A 16,918-nucleotide genomic window follows, 5' to 3' on the forward strand; every position below is an offset into this window, starting at 1 on the left:
TGATCCGACCACAGCAGCAGCAGCCGCAGGCACCCAACCGCACCCAATTTCCAGCTCAGAGGAGCAATCAGCAGCAACAGCAGTACCGCCAGGCAAATGACAACAGGTGCTTCACATGTGGCAACACCGGGCATTACGCCAAAAATTGCCCCAGGAACCAGCAGAGGCAGGGGCAGAATGTCAATCAGAACCAAGGCAAGAGACAGAAGGTGCAAGTAAGGCAGGGCAGGCTGAACTTCACCACCATGGCTGATATTCCAGAGGGAGCACCCGTCATGACTGGTATCTTTACAGTTTTGAATTATCCTGCTATTATTCTTTTTGATTCTGGTGCATCGCATAGTTTTATCAGTGCCAAGTTTAGTGCCAAGTGCCAATTACCTTTTCACCACACCAACGGAGGTATCACAATTTCAACCCCAGGAGGCAGGGTTGCCACCTACCAAATTAACAAGAATGTGCCTATAAAGTTTGGTAGTCTGATAATTAAAACCAACCTCCTCATTTTGGGGTTGGATAGTGTGGATATCATATTGGGAACTGATTGGTTGACCAGAAATCAGGTTGTGATAGATATTGCAGCTAGAGCCATTGAGGTGCACTCACCAACTTGTGGTGGAACCACATTATTTTTGCCTGACCAGGGTTGTACCCGATCTTGTGCCTTTGTTATGTTAGAATCCCCAGTGGACAAGATCCCAGTGGTCCGTGACTACCCGGATGTGTTTCCGGAAGAATTACCCGGAATGCCACCTGACCGAGACATTGAGTTCGCAATTGAGTTGCAACCCGGGACCGCTCCTATCTCCAAGAGACCCTATATGATGCCTCCCGCAGAATTGGCAGAATTGAAGAAGCAATTGCAAGAATTGTTGGACAAGGGGTTTATTCGCCCAAGTACTTCACCATGGGGATGTCCAGCATTGTTTGTGAAGAAAAAGGATGAGAGTTTGAGGATGTGTGTTGACTACCGCCCTCTTAATGCAGTGACTATCAAGAACAAATACCCACTGCCCCGTATTGATGTTCTGTTCGATCAGTTGGTAGGAGCCAAGGTATTCTCCAAGATAGACCTTCGCTCAGGGTACCATCAGATCAAGATCCGTGCCAGCGATATTCCCAAGACGGCTTTCTCTACCAGATATGGGTTGTATGAATTTTTGGTGATGTCTTTTGGGCTGACCAATGCCCCGGCTTATTTTATGTACCTGATGAACTCAGTGTTTATGCCAGAATTGGATAAGTTCGTGGTCGTTTTCATTGATGATATTCTGGTCTATTCCAAGAATAAAGACGAACATACTGAGCACCTGCACATCGTGCTTCAGCGGCTGCGCGATCATCATCTTTACGCTAAGTTGTCTAAATGTGAGTTCTGGCTGAAGGAAATCAAATTCTTGGGTCATACAATTTCTCAGGATGGGATATCAGTTGATCCTGAAAAGGTACAAGAAGTGATGGATTGGAAACCCCTGGCTACAGTGAGACAGATTCGGAGTTTTCTGGGATTGGCAGGGTATTATCGACGATTTATTCCGGATTTCTCCAGGATTGCCAAACCAATGACTGAACTGTTAAAGAAGGGAGTCAAGTATAATTGGAGCCAAAAGTGTGAAGATGCCTTTCACACATTGAGGCAGCATTTGACAACAGCCCCAGTGTTGGCTCAACCTGACAACACCAAGCCATTTGAAGTTTATTGTGATGCTTCTGGTACCGGATTGGGATGTGTCTTGATGCAAGAGAACAGGGTCATTGCTTATGCTTCCCGAGCACTCAGACCCCATGAGCAGAACTACCCCACTCATGATCTGGAATTGGCAGCTGTGGTTCATGCTCTTAAGATATGGAGACACTACTTGATGGGAGCTCACTGTAACATCTACACTGATCACAAGAGTCTCAAATACATCTTCACTCAGGCAGATCTGAACATGAGGCAGAGGAGATGGTTGGAATTAATCAAGGACTACGATTTGGAGGTGCATTACCACCCTGGTAAGGCCAATGTTGTGGCAGATGCTTTGAGCAGAAAAGCCCAGTGCAATTGTATGAGCATGGATGCAAGAGTCACCACCCTGTGCGATGAGTTGTGCAAGCTGAACCTGGAAGTTGTTTCTTCGGGTGACCTAAGCTATATCTCGGTGGAGCCCACATTGCAAGAACAGATAGTCAGGGCACAGGTTGAGGATAAGGGTGTTCAGGTTATCAAAGTTATGATCAAGCAAAAGGCAGAAAAATACAAGTGTTTCCGACAGGACAGCAAGGGAATTCTATGGTTTGGAGATCGATTGGTTGTTCCCAAGGACCCTAAGCTCAGAAAGAAGATACTGGATGAAGCTCACCTTTCCAAATTCTCCATGCACCCTGGTAGCAACAAGATGTACCATGAGCTCAGATCTCTATATTGGTGGACTAGAATGAAAAGGGAAATTGCCAAGTACATATCCGAGTGTGACACCTGCCAGAGAATCAAAGCTAGTCATTTGAAGGCAGCAGACCCTTTGCAACCCCTTCCCATACCATCTTGGAAATGGGAGGATATTTGCATGGACTTCATAGTGGGATTACCCAATACTTCCAGGCACCATGATTCTATTTGGGTTATCGTGGACAGGTTGACAAAGACTGCGCATTTCTTGCCAATACACACCACCCACAGGACAGAGAAATATGCAGAGATCTACATTGATCAAATAATTCGTCTGCATGGGATACCTAAGACTATAGTCTCGGACAGAGGAGCACCATTCGTGGCACGATTTTGGGAACAATTGCAAGAATCACTTGGGACCCATGTCATCCGAAGCTCAGCATACCACCCCCAAACAGATGGCCAGACAGAAAGGGTGAATCAGATTTTTGAAGACATGTTGCGAGCATGTGCACTACACTATGGAAAGGAATGGGACAAGTGTCTGTCTTTGGCAGAGTTTTCTTACAATAACAGCTATCAGTCCAGTCTGAAGATGGCACCTTTCGAAGCCTTATATGGGAGAAGGTGTAGGACCCCACTAAATTGGTCTCAAGCAGGAGAAAGGGAAATTTTTGGGCCAGACTTGGTACTCGAGGCAGAGGCAAAGGTCAGGGTTATTACCAAGAACTTAGAAGCTGCTCAGGCCAGGCAAAGGAGCTATCATGATAAGAGGCGGGAGCCTCTACAGTTTGAGGTGGGAGATCATGTCTATCTTAAGGTATCACCCACCAAGGGTGTCCAGAGATTCGGGATCAAGGGCAAGTTAGCCCCTCGCTACATTGGACCCTATGAGATCAAGGCAAGTTGTGGACCTGTAGCCTATCAGTTGGAATTACCACCTCACATGTCAGCAGTTCACAATGTGTTCCATGTATCTCAGCTGCGGAAATGTGTTCGCCTACCCACTGAAGTGTTACCGGAACCAGACATTGAGATAGAACCAGACTTGTCCTACCAAGAGTACCCCGTCAAGATATTAGATCAAAAGGAAAGATCAACTCGGGCAAGGTCGGTCAGAATGTATAAAGTTCAGTGGAGTCACCATTCAGCAGAAGAAGCTACATGGGAGACTGAGGATTTTCTGCGCTCTCGCTTCCCCGACTTTCTGCCCAAAGGAGTCGGTACGTAACCCCAAAACCCCACCCCCACCTGCCCTTTGAATTCAATTATAAGAAAAACTTAGATATCAAGGATAGTCTAAGTTGTGGATTTAACTTAAGAAGGGCTTCCTTCTGAAGTTGCAAAGAGGATGACATTCGAAGAGCAGTTAATAAGAGAAACTTAAATATCAAGGAAAAACAACACCAGCACACCTTCAAGCACCCTCCAAGGGACTCTACCTAAAATCTCGGGACGAGATTCCTTTAAGGGGGGAGGGCTGTAACACCCCAGGTGTTACCATGGCTAGAGCACACCCTGACACTAAGGACTGTGAGTTATATGGGGTAAAGGCTTAGGGCAACACATAAGAACCTTGGAGATCATGTGCTAATCAAGTTGCCAATGACCTAAGAAGCATTACTCTAATCCTTGCTCACTTACTACCTTGGATAAGAGGGGAGAAGAACCCTAGACCTCTCTTAAACCCTATCTCCCAAAACCCTAGGTAAGAGGGGAAAGGGAGTGAACAAGTGTGCAAAGCAAGAGTAATTTTTACCCAAACCTTAACTAGCCTTATAACCATCAATTAGGGGAGGGAAATATTGCAAGAAGACCCCTGGAGAAACCCCAATTCAAATCTCCAAGTGGAGAGAGAGCTAGAGCTCTCTATTTCCCTCTAAGTCAAATTCTAACCCTAATCCAAAGACCAACCGTGTTCACCTTGAAGATGGCACCAAAACCACTTAGGTTCTATACCAAAAATGTGGTATACCACCTAAGGCACCCCCTGGAAAAAGTGGAAACCGAGACTTGGACGTTTGACAGGATTTGGCATCAGTTTTTTCGCGGTGTGGGCAGTGAGACAAGCCAGATTTGGCGCCCGTCTATCTCCTGATCTAGGGCGTATCCTCCATTGGAACTCACACATGTGAGATAGCCCTAGGTGCCAGGAAGAGGTCTGCGCCGGATTCATGGCAAGATTCGCACGTTTGCGATCTCTGGAGACGTTTGAACAATGGAAGAAACACACCTCCACGTGTTCGACGCTTCCTGCCCGCGCCAGAGCACGCTCGCGCGCGCCCCCGCATGCCCAGCGCCGCGCCCGAGCCAAGCCAGCGCCATGGCCCGCGCCCGCGCCTATAAAACCCTCCCAGACTTCGACTGCACTCTTCCGCGCACCCTCAAACCTCACCGGAGTCTAGCTCGCCACTGTTTGCCCGTGCGCAGCGTGTCCGCGGCCGCCCAATCCCTCTGTCACCGTAGACCGGCCAATAGAGCCATTCCCAACCCCGTCCAGCCCTCGGAGAAGACTGTGCACACCTCCGTGAAGCTCCCCGAGCGAGGAATCGGAGTTTGCTTCGCCGGAGAGGCCAGTCCACGCTCGCCGGTGCTCTCAACCCCGCCGGAGTACGTGGACCGGGTAATCCACTCAACCATCCTTCGATTCCTTGTGCACATGGTCCCTACGTTACCCCGTGAAGCTCACCGTGCCCTTGGATTGAACCAGTTCGCCGTGGTTTGGCCGGTACACTCGCCGCCGACGAGAACACCCGCCTGCGCGCGTGGACCAGGCAATTCCGGCCATCCCCGACTTCAAGCCGTACCTCGACGTGACCGCCAGAGCCTCCCCGAGCCAACCCCACCCTTCGCCGGACCTCCCTCGCCGCCGGTAAGCCGTGCCACCCTTTTCTTTCCCGCGGTTACTGTTTGCATAAGGGGAAGGACTGCGGGTGAGAGGGAGAGAAGGTCAGGGGGTTTTGTGAAATGTCAGAGACACAGGGGAATAGTGGCGCGAGGGTAGATTTGCGAAGGTTGATTTAGTTTAAACCCAGGGACCTCGGTGTAAACTGTTTTTTCATAAAACCTTTATTAAATCTGTTTTTAATTTGAACAGAAACTTTGAAAATCCATAACTTCTGTTTAGTTCATCCAAATTTGGTCAAACCAATTTTGTCAGACTCTAAATAATGTAACCTACTTAAGAAAAATATAAAACCCCCCATGTACTATAGAAAACATTAAAGCTCTGATTTAATTATAGTTTTGACCAAAAGCTCAATAATAGGGCAAAAATTAGTTGCACTATTTGACTGGGGTTAGAAAAATTTTGAGAAGTTTGTATCTACCTACTAACCCAAATAAAAATGTTAAATCTCTCTGTCCACTCCATTAAGCTAGTTTTTACCCCTTATTCTATAATATGCTTAAGGATAAGGAAAATAGAAAATGTAATTTAAATAATGAACCAGAGAGTACCTCTATTTTTGTTGGGATACTTATTCAATGTAGTTCACTGGAAAAATATATCATACCCTGTTTTAGTATAAAATAAGTAGGATCCCTTTTGTTTTAATAAAACAAGTGAAACTTAGAAAAACCCTACAAAATAACCCCAAGGTAAAAACACCCCCACCCTTGGGATAACTAATGTTTTATTAATGAGAACTTAGGAAAAATATGAAATCTGCTGTTTGACATGTTTCAAATAATAATGTAGTAGAAAGTGCCTTTTTGGCATTAAACTTAAGAAAATCATAACTAAATAACCACCCCTTAGTTTTCTATGATTTTTAGCACAGAAGCCTATTATTACTATGGGATGCCAGCAAAAATAACCTTTAGGACAGAACCCACCCCTAACTAAGAGATGTAGTGTAAAGTGGCCCATTTTGCATAACTATTGTTATTTTTGTTTAAAGCCTAGCCTTTATATTATAAGCCTCAAATTCTTAAAACCAGCTAGAACAGCAAATGGCAACCCACTGTACTTTTTACAGAATTTTTGGAAAATATTAAACCCCTGTCATAGTTCAAACCTACCCTAGAAACCCTGAGTAGAAATTAAGAAAAGGGAATTGAATAGGGGTAATTAATGTCATCTTAAAACCCTGGTAAATTTGTCCACTGAAATCTATAAAGGCAATGCAAATCCACTAGGTTATCCTAAATGAAAACCTAAGCCTAAAAGGTAATAAGTATATATACCACTAGAAGCCTCGCCTGACTAAGAAACCCTAAGTCACTTCTTGACGTAGTTCTTTTGTTAGCATAATGTTACTAAATCTTGCATAATCATAACATACATGTTCATTGCATTCGATAGACTGTAACCTTGCTGACGGAGAGTACATCCTCGTGCCGGAGCAAGGAGCTGCTCAGGAGGTAGCCCAGGATCCAGCACCCGAGCCTGCACCAGAGGACCTGTCTGCCACTGCTTTGGAAGGCAAGCCCCGGTTTTATGCATAACCTGTTAACTATGCTATTTTACTTCACTTAATGATTGTAGGATTGATTGTGCACATAGGTGTAGGAATTGTCTAGAACCCTAGTTGCTTGATCTCAGGAATCCTATTGAGATGAATACTAGTATGCTAGGTCGAGTAGCTGCTTTATTAAGTAGGATCTCGGTAGAAGACAAGTGATTTTTCTAGCACTCGCGCGAGGTCAGGACATTGATTGTACCCACTTTCATATCGTACTGATGTTGGGTGTGGGCAACAATCCATGGGGATTGGTTGTTCACGGGATAAAAATTTGAATAAGGATTAAGGTGTGGTACCGTGAGTCAAGCGTTTGAACGTACTAAGCACATGCCGAGAAATATGGTAAATCGGTAAGCCTAGTACCTGAGTGAACCTGGCAGTGGACATATCCCCTCACACGACCTGAGACGAGGTCTCCCATTCCGGTTATGGTGGGTACAAGTGCGGTCACTGCACGACGGCCAGTCGGGGTCAGTGAGGCATTGTACGCCAAGGCGGTGAGCCCTGATCTGCTGACGGGGAATCGATGGGGACGGTTGACGTGTGTGGGGACGGAGTGCCCCTGCATGTGGTGTGTTTAGGTTTACCTTGCAAGGATAAAAAATCGATTCGAATCGTCTGCTTCTCGCAGCTAATGAGACTGCTTGATCCATGCTGCTACATTGAGTAACAAGTGAAATTGTGCTGAGATGATACAAGATGTTGATTGCTAAAATGTTTGCTACTATGTATGAATAGATAGTACATCTTTAGCCTTAAGAGAGTCACACTTAATTTTGACAAAGTTAAAAACTTGATTTAGAAACTCAGCTAGTGCTTTTGGCAACCAAACCCCACAGCCAAACAACTGCATGTCTAGAGGTAGAGGAGTAGACTCCTCACACCGGGTAAGTCTAGCTGAGTATTAGTATACTCAGCCTTGCTTGTGGCATAATTTTTACAGGTTCTCTGGAGGAAATGGTTGCTGGAGTGACTTGGCCGTCCATCTTGCCACCGGGTTGGACTGTCGAGTGGGACCCTGCCTCGGCTGAGGAGGAGCATGAGGAGTGATGGGACAGGCTTCCCCATCTCTCTATTTATGTACCGTTAGTTTATTTCCGCTGCACTTCGAACAATGATGGTTACTTTTGCAAAAACTCCGATGATGATGATGGTGATGTAATAATTTAATACTCTGACATGTATGGTTTTATGCTTTATTGTATTTTCTCTGTGACTCACCTTCGAGTGAGATTGTGGTACTTGATCCTGTCATTGGCCGTGTCGGACTAGATCCGAGGGATTGACGGGTTATTCCCATTTAAGTGTGGTCTAGCCTCTAAGGCGGGGCTTAGGCACTTAAGTTGGAATAATTCGGGCAGTTCCGCCACACCGTGCGGGTGGGCTAGATAAAAAGGTATTATCTGAAAACTGTAGGCCAAATCCATGGAGCAGGAAGATAAAGTTGTCATAGAAACGCGTCCAAGGGGGTGAATTTCCTCTTTATAATTTGACATGCATGGGTGTAAACCATCAGGCCGGGTTTAAGTGGGCAGACCTCACCAGGCTGGTGTAATATATGCGAAATTTAATTATAAAAGGAGAAAATTTTAACCCCTCAGAGTTGCTTCTATGGATTGAACTTACAGAGATAGGAAGGGGTACTCTTTCAGGTATAGCAGAGTTGGCATCCCTCGGGTTGGCATATTTCCATTGCCTTGAGGGGTTCCTTCCCTACAGGGGGAGAGGTTGCGGATCCCCTCTTGGCTCAGTACTTTGCCACAGGATTAGGTCCCGACCCTAGGTTCCCTACAATGCATGAACCGTCGGCCGTAGTACTTGAGCGCCTGGTTACGATTTGCATTTTGGGTTGCAACTTGACATCTGAGTCCTCCGCTTGAGTCCACGTCCTCGCGCTGTAGCGATCCCTACACAAACCCATCGAAAGGTTGGACCCGTGGGGAGTCCAGAAGGGTTTCTGGGGGAAGGCAGGCTTCGACCCCGTAGGCCAGGTAGCACGGAGCCCCATGGTGGTCCGTCTAGTTGCCTTCACCAGAATTAGAGCCTCCAGTGAAGACATCCTTCAGGACCCCCTCGGGTGATTGATACCCGAGGTCCGGTTTGGCCGCAGTCACCTCTTCGTCGTCATCCCTTTCCTTACTGGGTCGGCGACGGGGTGGGGAGCCATCCTCGGAAGACTGCTCGCGCCGCGCGCTGACACATTTCGCGAGGTCGATGATCTCGTGACATTCTGTGGCGTTGTGGTGACTATAGGTGTACATTCGGGCCGCCCGGCCCGGCCCGGCCCAAGCCCGAAAAGGCCCGTAATGTTTGAATTTCGGGCCGGCCCGGCCCGTTTGAATTTCGGGTCGTGCCGGGCCGGCCCATGGGCCTAGCCCTCGGCCCACGGCCCGGCCCGTAATTGCTTAAACGTGCCGGGCTCATTTCGGGCGGCCCGAAATTATAAAAGCCCGAAATTCACATTACGGCCCGAAATTCAATTTTAGGCCCGAAATTCAGTTTTTGGCCCAAAATTCACATTAGAGCCCTAAATTCAAAAAAAACAAATAAAAGATAAGACAAATAAATTTGAACAAAATCAAACTTAGTATTTGTATTAAAGTTACCACAGCTATGCAATGACTACCTCGTTTATAAATCATTTTGTTAGAAGGAAAAAGAGTATAATCAGATCTATACAAAGTTCGTAAGTTCAGTTTATTGTCTAATGTTCATAACAAAAGCAAAATTACATCACACACTCTAATTCAAAGCTACAAAAAACATCTAACTAGCATTATCTCTAGCTTTGTGTTATTTATCAAGTATATGAAAGTGTGGAATGAAGTGTGGTTTTAATAAATATATGGGCCTTTTCGTGCTTCTATATGGGCCATTTCGTGCCTGCCTTAAACGGGCCGTGCTCGTGCCCGCCCATGGACCGTGACCTCGGCCCAAACCCGGCCCGATATAATGGACCGTGCCGGCCCGGCACTAAATTATTTCGGGTCGTGCCGTGCCTGGGCCGTGCTTTTTTTTCGTGCTTCGGGCCGGCCCACCAGGCCCGGCCCAAATGTACACCTATAGTGGTGACCATTGGGGTGCATGGGGCATGTGTCGCCGTTACCCCTTGTTGGTCGTGGCGTTTGCTGCGGTCACCCCGGCCCCCAGTCGCAGCTGCCACGACCAGAGCGGCGGAGTGCGGCTTCTCGTTGCCGCGGTTCTTTTTCTTCTTTTTCTTGCCGTCCTGAGCGACAGCACCTGAGCCGCCCGTTTGGGCAGCCCCGGGCTGTGGCGCTGAGTGCCACGCACGGCCCTCAGCAGCCCTGGCACACTTGTCGGCCAGAGCAAAGAGAGTGGGGACCGTTTCCACGTCATGCGTGGCCAACTTCTCCAACATCTTTTTATCATGTACCCCCTGGCGGAAGGCCATGATGATAGAAGCATCGGAGATGCGAGGTATAGTACCTCGCACCTTGGTGAAGCGGGAGACAAATGTCCGGAGAGTTTCTCCGAGCTCCTGCCTTACTGCGTGCAGGTGGGCCTCCACGTCGTGTTGCTGGTAAGCACTAGCAAAGTTCGCAACGAACCGTGCGCAGAACTCTTCCTAGGAGTAGATTGACCCTGGGGCGAGGTTCATGAGCCATGTCCGAGCTGGTCCAGACAAGGCGACATGAAAATATGTCGCCATCACAGCGGTGTTTCCACCTGCTGCCGTGATGGCGGTGACGTACACCTGCAGGAACTCCGATGGGTTTGACGTTCCGTCATACTTTTCCGGCAGGTGCGGTCGGAACTTGGGCGGCCATGACGCTGTGCGGAGATGATCTGCGAGAGCGACGCAGCCCACGCCGGCCAAGGGGACACTCGCTTGGGACCGGGTGCCCATTGGTGTCTGCAGCGCTATCGCAGCGAAGTCTTGATCGAGGTTGCGGCCCTCGATATTTTGGCGGCGCTCGCGCGCCCTCTCCAAAGATACCCGGGCGTCCTCTCCCGCACGCCTGCGGTCGAGTTCTGCCCGAAGGTCGTTGGTCTGTGCGCCCTTACTGAGGGTGAGCGCACAGACGCCGACACCTCATGTTGGCGCCGGGATGACCGTGGCCTCGACCTGGTCGAGGTACAATGTGTCATACCGAGCAGTCGGTCAACATCGTCCCGCCATTGCTTCATGGCCCCTGGTGAGGCCGTGGAGCTTGGAGGGTGTCGCAGCAACTCCCTGGCTGCTGACAACGCTCCCAGAGCCGCCCTCGACGGAGTCCGGGATGTCTGTGCAGTTGTATGCTGCCGTGCGGCGTGCACAGCAGCAGTGCCCGGCACAGGGCAGTTGGGAACCTGTGGCGTGGAAGAAGCAGCTTCTTCCTCCACCACAAAATCCACCAAAGTCTCGGCGCGGTGCTCAACGATTTGCACCATCATGCTGAGCAAGGAAACAAGCAAAAACCTAATGCCTAGCCCCCTACCTGGCGCGCCAAATGTCGGAGAGGAAATTCTCCACCCGGGTGGTGGAGTGCACCCGCCCTAAGTCCTAAGATGTGGAGGGGGCTTAAGCGTTTTGCTTGTTGCGAGATGTAGGAATGAACATGCAAGAGTTTAGAGTGGTTCGGGCTGTCGGAGCGTAATACCCTACTCTACTGTGTGTTGTATTGCTTGAGAGCTTGAGTTGTGTCTTGGATCGCTTGGGTCTAAGCCCCCTGTAACGTTGCATACCTCCCCTTTTATAGCTAAGGGGGGCTTGTACAAGAGTGCTAAGCCCCGACATGTGGGCCCAGGAGTATCGCGGAAGTGGTACTTGGAGCTACTAATATTTGCTACTGGGGCAATCTTCTTGCGCCCTGCCACCCGAGATCGGCGTGCAGGGGAAGCTTCTTGTATAAGGGACGATGAGCACAGTGCGCCACGCGGCACGGGCGTACTGTTTGACAATGGACTGGACAGGTGCGCCGTCTGCAGGATGGCTCTGGCACCGCTGCCAGCGGAATGGACAGGACGCATTAAATGCTGAGGGGGCACATCACCTGTCAGTAGGGTGGACAGGCGGCGCGTCCTCTCCACAATAAATGTAGAGACCGCACGGCCTAGGGGCCTTACGTTAGGCTCTTCCTGTTGGCTTATGTCATGGGCAACAAGCCACGTGGTAGCATCGGATCTTCGCCTAAGCTGGGAGCGCAAGCGCACGGTATAAGGCCCGGACACGTGTCGGTACTGGGCCCTTGCTCATGCCAGGGTTTCCCCTGTCCCGGGACCTTGTTGCGGCCCGGTCCTTACTCGGAGGGATCTAGACCCCATCCAAGGGACCCGGCACGCTTACCCGAGAGTCCTGGGCCATAATTGGGGGTCTGGGTTGTGCATACAGGGGTCCGGTGCTCCCTCATGGAGGTCCGGCCCGACTGATACGTCCTAGATGTATCATCTTTCCTTGCCATATGGTGCCCCTTGATCTGCCCACGTGGTGGGATGAGCGCTGTTCACCGTGTGGCTAAGGAGCGGCGTAGGGGCAACGCATCTTCATACTGTAGTAAGGGGTACCCCTGATTCAGGGTACCGACAGAGGCGTCGATGGGGAGCCTACTTGATGTAAACTCTTCTTTCTTTTCTTCTGTCGCTTTAAATGCGACGGGTTGCACCTCGGGTGTTGAGGTGGCGCCTTGCTCCAAATTTACAATGTGTTTGGAGTCTTTGATCATAAGTTCAAAGCTCACAAACTTGCCAATCACTTCCTCGGGAGACATCTGTTTATATCTAGAGTCTCCACGGATTAGTTGCACTTGAGTGGGATTAAGAAAAACAAGTGATCTAAGAATAATCTTGACCATTTCATGGTCATCCCACTTGGTGCTCCCAAGGTTGCGCACTTGGTTGACCAAGGTCTTGAGCTGGTTGTACATTGCTTGTGGCTCCTCTCCTTGGTTGAGGACGAATCGACTGAGCTCCCCCTCGATCGTCTCCCGCTTGGTGATCTTGGTCACCTCATCTCCTTCGTGTGCGGTCTTAAGGACGTTCCAAATATCCTTGGCACTCTTTAACCCTTGCACCTTATTATACTCCTCTCGACACAAAGAGGCGAGGAGTATAGTAGTTGCTTGGGAGTTAAAGTGTCGTAGTTGGGCGACCTCGTCCGAGTAGTAGCCCTCGTCTCCCATCGTAGGTACCTGCGCTCCAAATTCAACAATGTCCCAAATGCTTGCGTGGAGTGAGGTTAGGTGATGCCTCATTTTATCACTCCACATACAATAATCCTCACCATCAAAATATGGTGGTTTGCCTAATGGAACAGAGAGTAGAGGAGCGCGCTTAGAAATACGGGGATAACGAAGTGGCATCTTATTGTACTTCTTGCTCTCATGGCGCTTAGAAGTGACGGACGCTGCGTCAGAGCTGGATATGGAGGGCGACAAAGAGTCGGTCTTGGAGTAGACCACTTTCTTCATCTTCTTCTTCTTGTCGCCACTCCGATGCGACTTGACGAAAGGAGGGGATCCCTTCTTGGCTTTGGTACCAGACTGTAACATCCCAAAATCTCAACCCAAGGTTTGGAACCCTAATCTCCTAAACCCCCCTTTTTTCTATTTTCTCCCTAAACTCCATCCTTAGGTCATCTCATCATATGCATACACTTGGATTGTTAGGAGCACCTCACAGATTATTTTCAACACTTAAGATTATTTAGCAAATTGTTGATTCAAAAGAAAAAGAAATAAAAAGAAACAAAAATAGAAAATGGAAAAGTGAAATAGAAAACAGAAAAAGAAAAAGAAAAAGGAAAAAAACCTTCCCGCCTGGGCCGTTTCTGGCCCAAGTCGCGCCCGCGCCCGCGTTTTCCCCCTCTCCTCCCCGGCCCAAGCGGCCCAGCTGCGCGCGCCCGCGCCGCGCCTGACAGCCCGGCCCCACCGGTCAGCGGCTCCTCCCCTCTCCCTCTCACGCCGCTCTCCCACTGGCAGCCCGTGCCCGCCTGTCAGGACCATCGTCCCGCCCATGCCTTCACCGGCGCGTTCGCCGCCGACCACCGCCGTCCCATCTCCTCGCCATTAACGCGCGCATCGGCCTCAGCTACCTCCTCGCCACTGTACCCCAGCCGTCCCCTCACCCCTCGCCTGCCCGAGCCATCTCGTCGCTGTTTGCTCCATCACCGCCATCATGGCGGGCTCGTCGGCGCTCGCCGTCCCCTTCCTTCCTTCCCCCTCCCGACCGCCTACAAAAGGGTCCGCCCGAGCCCCTTGTTCCTCCACACCAGAACTCGGCCACCCCGCCTCCCCTCCCTCGAGCTCAATCGAATTCGGCGTCGTCGTCTCTCCCCTCTCCGGTGAGCTCCGACCTCCTCCCTCTGCTAAGTCCCAGTCCAATTCATATGCTTCTTGAGCTTCGCCACTCCCTCACGAACGCAATGCACCCATCCCCACCTCCTATTACGCTCGGCTGCCTCGTCGGCGACCTCACCACCGCGTGCGCTCGCCACCGCGCCATGGACCGGCCACCCTAGGCCTCCGCCGGTCAAATTGACCCCACCCCCGTGACCCCCTACCACCACCACTTCCCCGTTGTGAAACTGGGATCCCGGCGAAGAACAGCCGCGGGCATCACCGGTGGTCGAGCCGACCGGTTCGCCCCCCCCCCCCCCCTCCGTCGCCCACTCCGCGCCGTTAAACCCCTCCTCTCGCTGACACGTGGGCCCATGTCGCGCCGCTCTTTCGTGGGCCGGCTGGGCCGCCTGGCGTGCCCGCGCGCGCGTTCGCGCTCGGCTGGGCCAAAAATCACCCCCCCCCCCCGACCCAGCTAGCTAGAAATCCTTTCTCCTTTTTCTTTTCCCATTTTCATATATATATTTTATGCTGATATTTTATGCACGAAAAATGGTTTAAATAAATCATAGGGCACAAAAATAATAAGGTATAAGAATTGGCACACCCCACTAAAGTCACCATGATTGATGTATTGTTCTTATCTGTGCTTGTTAGCGGAAGAGGGATCCGATCCTCAGGAATTTGTAGCTCCGAAAGAAGGGCAGGAACCCGACCCCTCCGAGATAAATCTTTTGTGCCAGGAAAGCTTTGACGAAGGCAAGTCCATCCTTCCCTTGATGCATGATTTACCTATTCTCTCTACCACTACCTAAGCCGGGGCTAAGGGATGGAAACTATTTGCATGGTGAGCATGAGAGAGCCCGCATTAACTAATACCTTTTGATCACAAGATATGGGATGGGAAATTGTTGTAACCAACGATGTTTTCAAATGTGTGCGATGAAGGGTATTCACCCTCATCACCTGGTGAGTAGGATGATCAGGGACTCCCTGGTTTAGGGGAGGGCCTAAGGTGATGGCTCAGCTGGTTTAGGCATGAGCAGAAGGATTGTCCTCTCATATAAGGACCAGTTTGTCATCCTTCACTACCTGTACTCATGAAAAGTACAACCACTCGAGGCTGTGTGGGTAGTCACTCGACCTGAACTCGTACGGTCCAACCCCAGGGTTATGAAGGCTGGGGAGCACCAGGAGGATAAGGAGGGGGAATGTTTTGTCCGGTTTGGACATGGCGGTGGCCTGACTCCTTCCGGTATAACCGTTAAGGTTAGGATGTGCGAGGAAGGAAAGAGATTCGGATTCGGATCTCATTGGCCATGAGATCGCAGAGCCGGACTAGTGGGTAAAATGTACCCCTCTGCGCAGAGTTTAAACCTATTCGAATAGTCCGTGTCCACTGGTATGAACGAGTCTGGTGTGGTATGACAATTAGTGTTTCTACAACAAGCGGGAACAGGGAAATACGTGTGTGTGAGTGTGTCTCTGGAAAAGAAAATGGTGCCACGGGAGCGGGAAGCTCAGTGGTGGTTAAGCAACGTGTTATTTCTATTTCTTTAGGAAAACCCTAAAAACAAGTACTGCCTTTCTCTAAGAAAAAGAAGAGTGACTTCAACTCCACCATATGAAGCATGTATGATATAGGTCCCTTTCTCTTTACGGGAGCCGGGTGGGCTTGCGGAATACCTAGTGTATTCACCCATATTTATTTATGTTTTTCAGCAGCTGAAGACTTCTTTTCTGCTATGCTTGATTGAGAGGGTTGTGTCTTCACCCAGTTCTGCCTATGGCCTAGGCTAGTTTATCTTCCACTGTGTTTCATAATTCTGGCTCACTCTCGAGCTTGTACCCTGGTATTGTAATAACATTTACTCAAACTCTATACTATTTGAAGTAAGGAATGTGGTTACTAGCCTCCTGGGACTAGTAATTGTATCACATTTGAGTCCCAAAGAATCGGAATGCTTCAGTTGGTATCAAAGCCCATAGAACTGGTCGTAGACCGCAGCCCTGACCTTAAAAGTTGTCTTAACAAGAAAACACATCTTACCCCTAAGAAAAACCTTCCCTCCTTTCTCCGATATTAACGGACCCTTCTTTTCTCCTACCAGATGGAAGGCTCTTGGGTCATTAGGACATCCTGTTACTCAGAGGAGGAAGGATTTCCTCACCTCCTACGAAGTTGCGCACTACGCATGGGGATCCGCAAGAAGCCCGAATATGTCTGGAAAGTATACCGCGAAAATGGAGTGGAGAAGTGCTCTATGGCGGTCTACCTGGGAGAAAGCCGAAGCTACCCAAACCACCCTCTTTTCCAAGTCACCTTCATCGGGCACCGCTTCCCAGACACTTGCCAAAGTGTTGCCTGAAAAGCCCTTAAACAGTTATGCCAAAACTACAGCAGAGAGATCTTTGAAACCCCCCTTCGTTACTTCCCACCTAGCAACAAAAATACCCCCACCTGGAGGAAAAGACTTCAGGCCCTGTCAGGGAGAGACCCCACTGAGGATGACCCCACCATTGTCCACATGGCCGGATACCTCCACACTCTCGATAACCACTACGATGATCTCTCCTCCCACTGCACCCACCTAAACTCCCGAGTGGAAAGCTTAGAGCAGTAGGTCAAGGAACTTAAGAAGGAGAAGGCATCCCTCCAAGAGTGTCTCGATATAGCAGAAGGCGAGGAGGCCAACACCCGTGAAGCCTACCGAACCCTGAAGATGGATTATGATAAGAAGCTGAAGAAGCTCGCCCCCATGAAGAAAATCCAAAAGAAGACCAAGAACCAAGGAGGCCAAGCT

This window comes from Zea mays, chromosome 6, assembly GCF_902167145.1.
Source record: "Zea mays cultivar B73 chromosome 6, Zm-B73-REFERENCE-NAM-5.0, whole genome shotgun sequence".
Lineage (NCBI taxonomy): Eukaryota > Viridiplantae > Streptophyta > Magnoliopsida > Poales > Poaceae > Zea > Zea mays.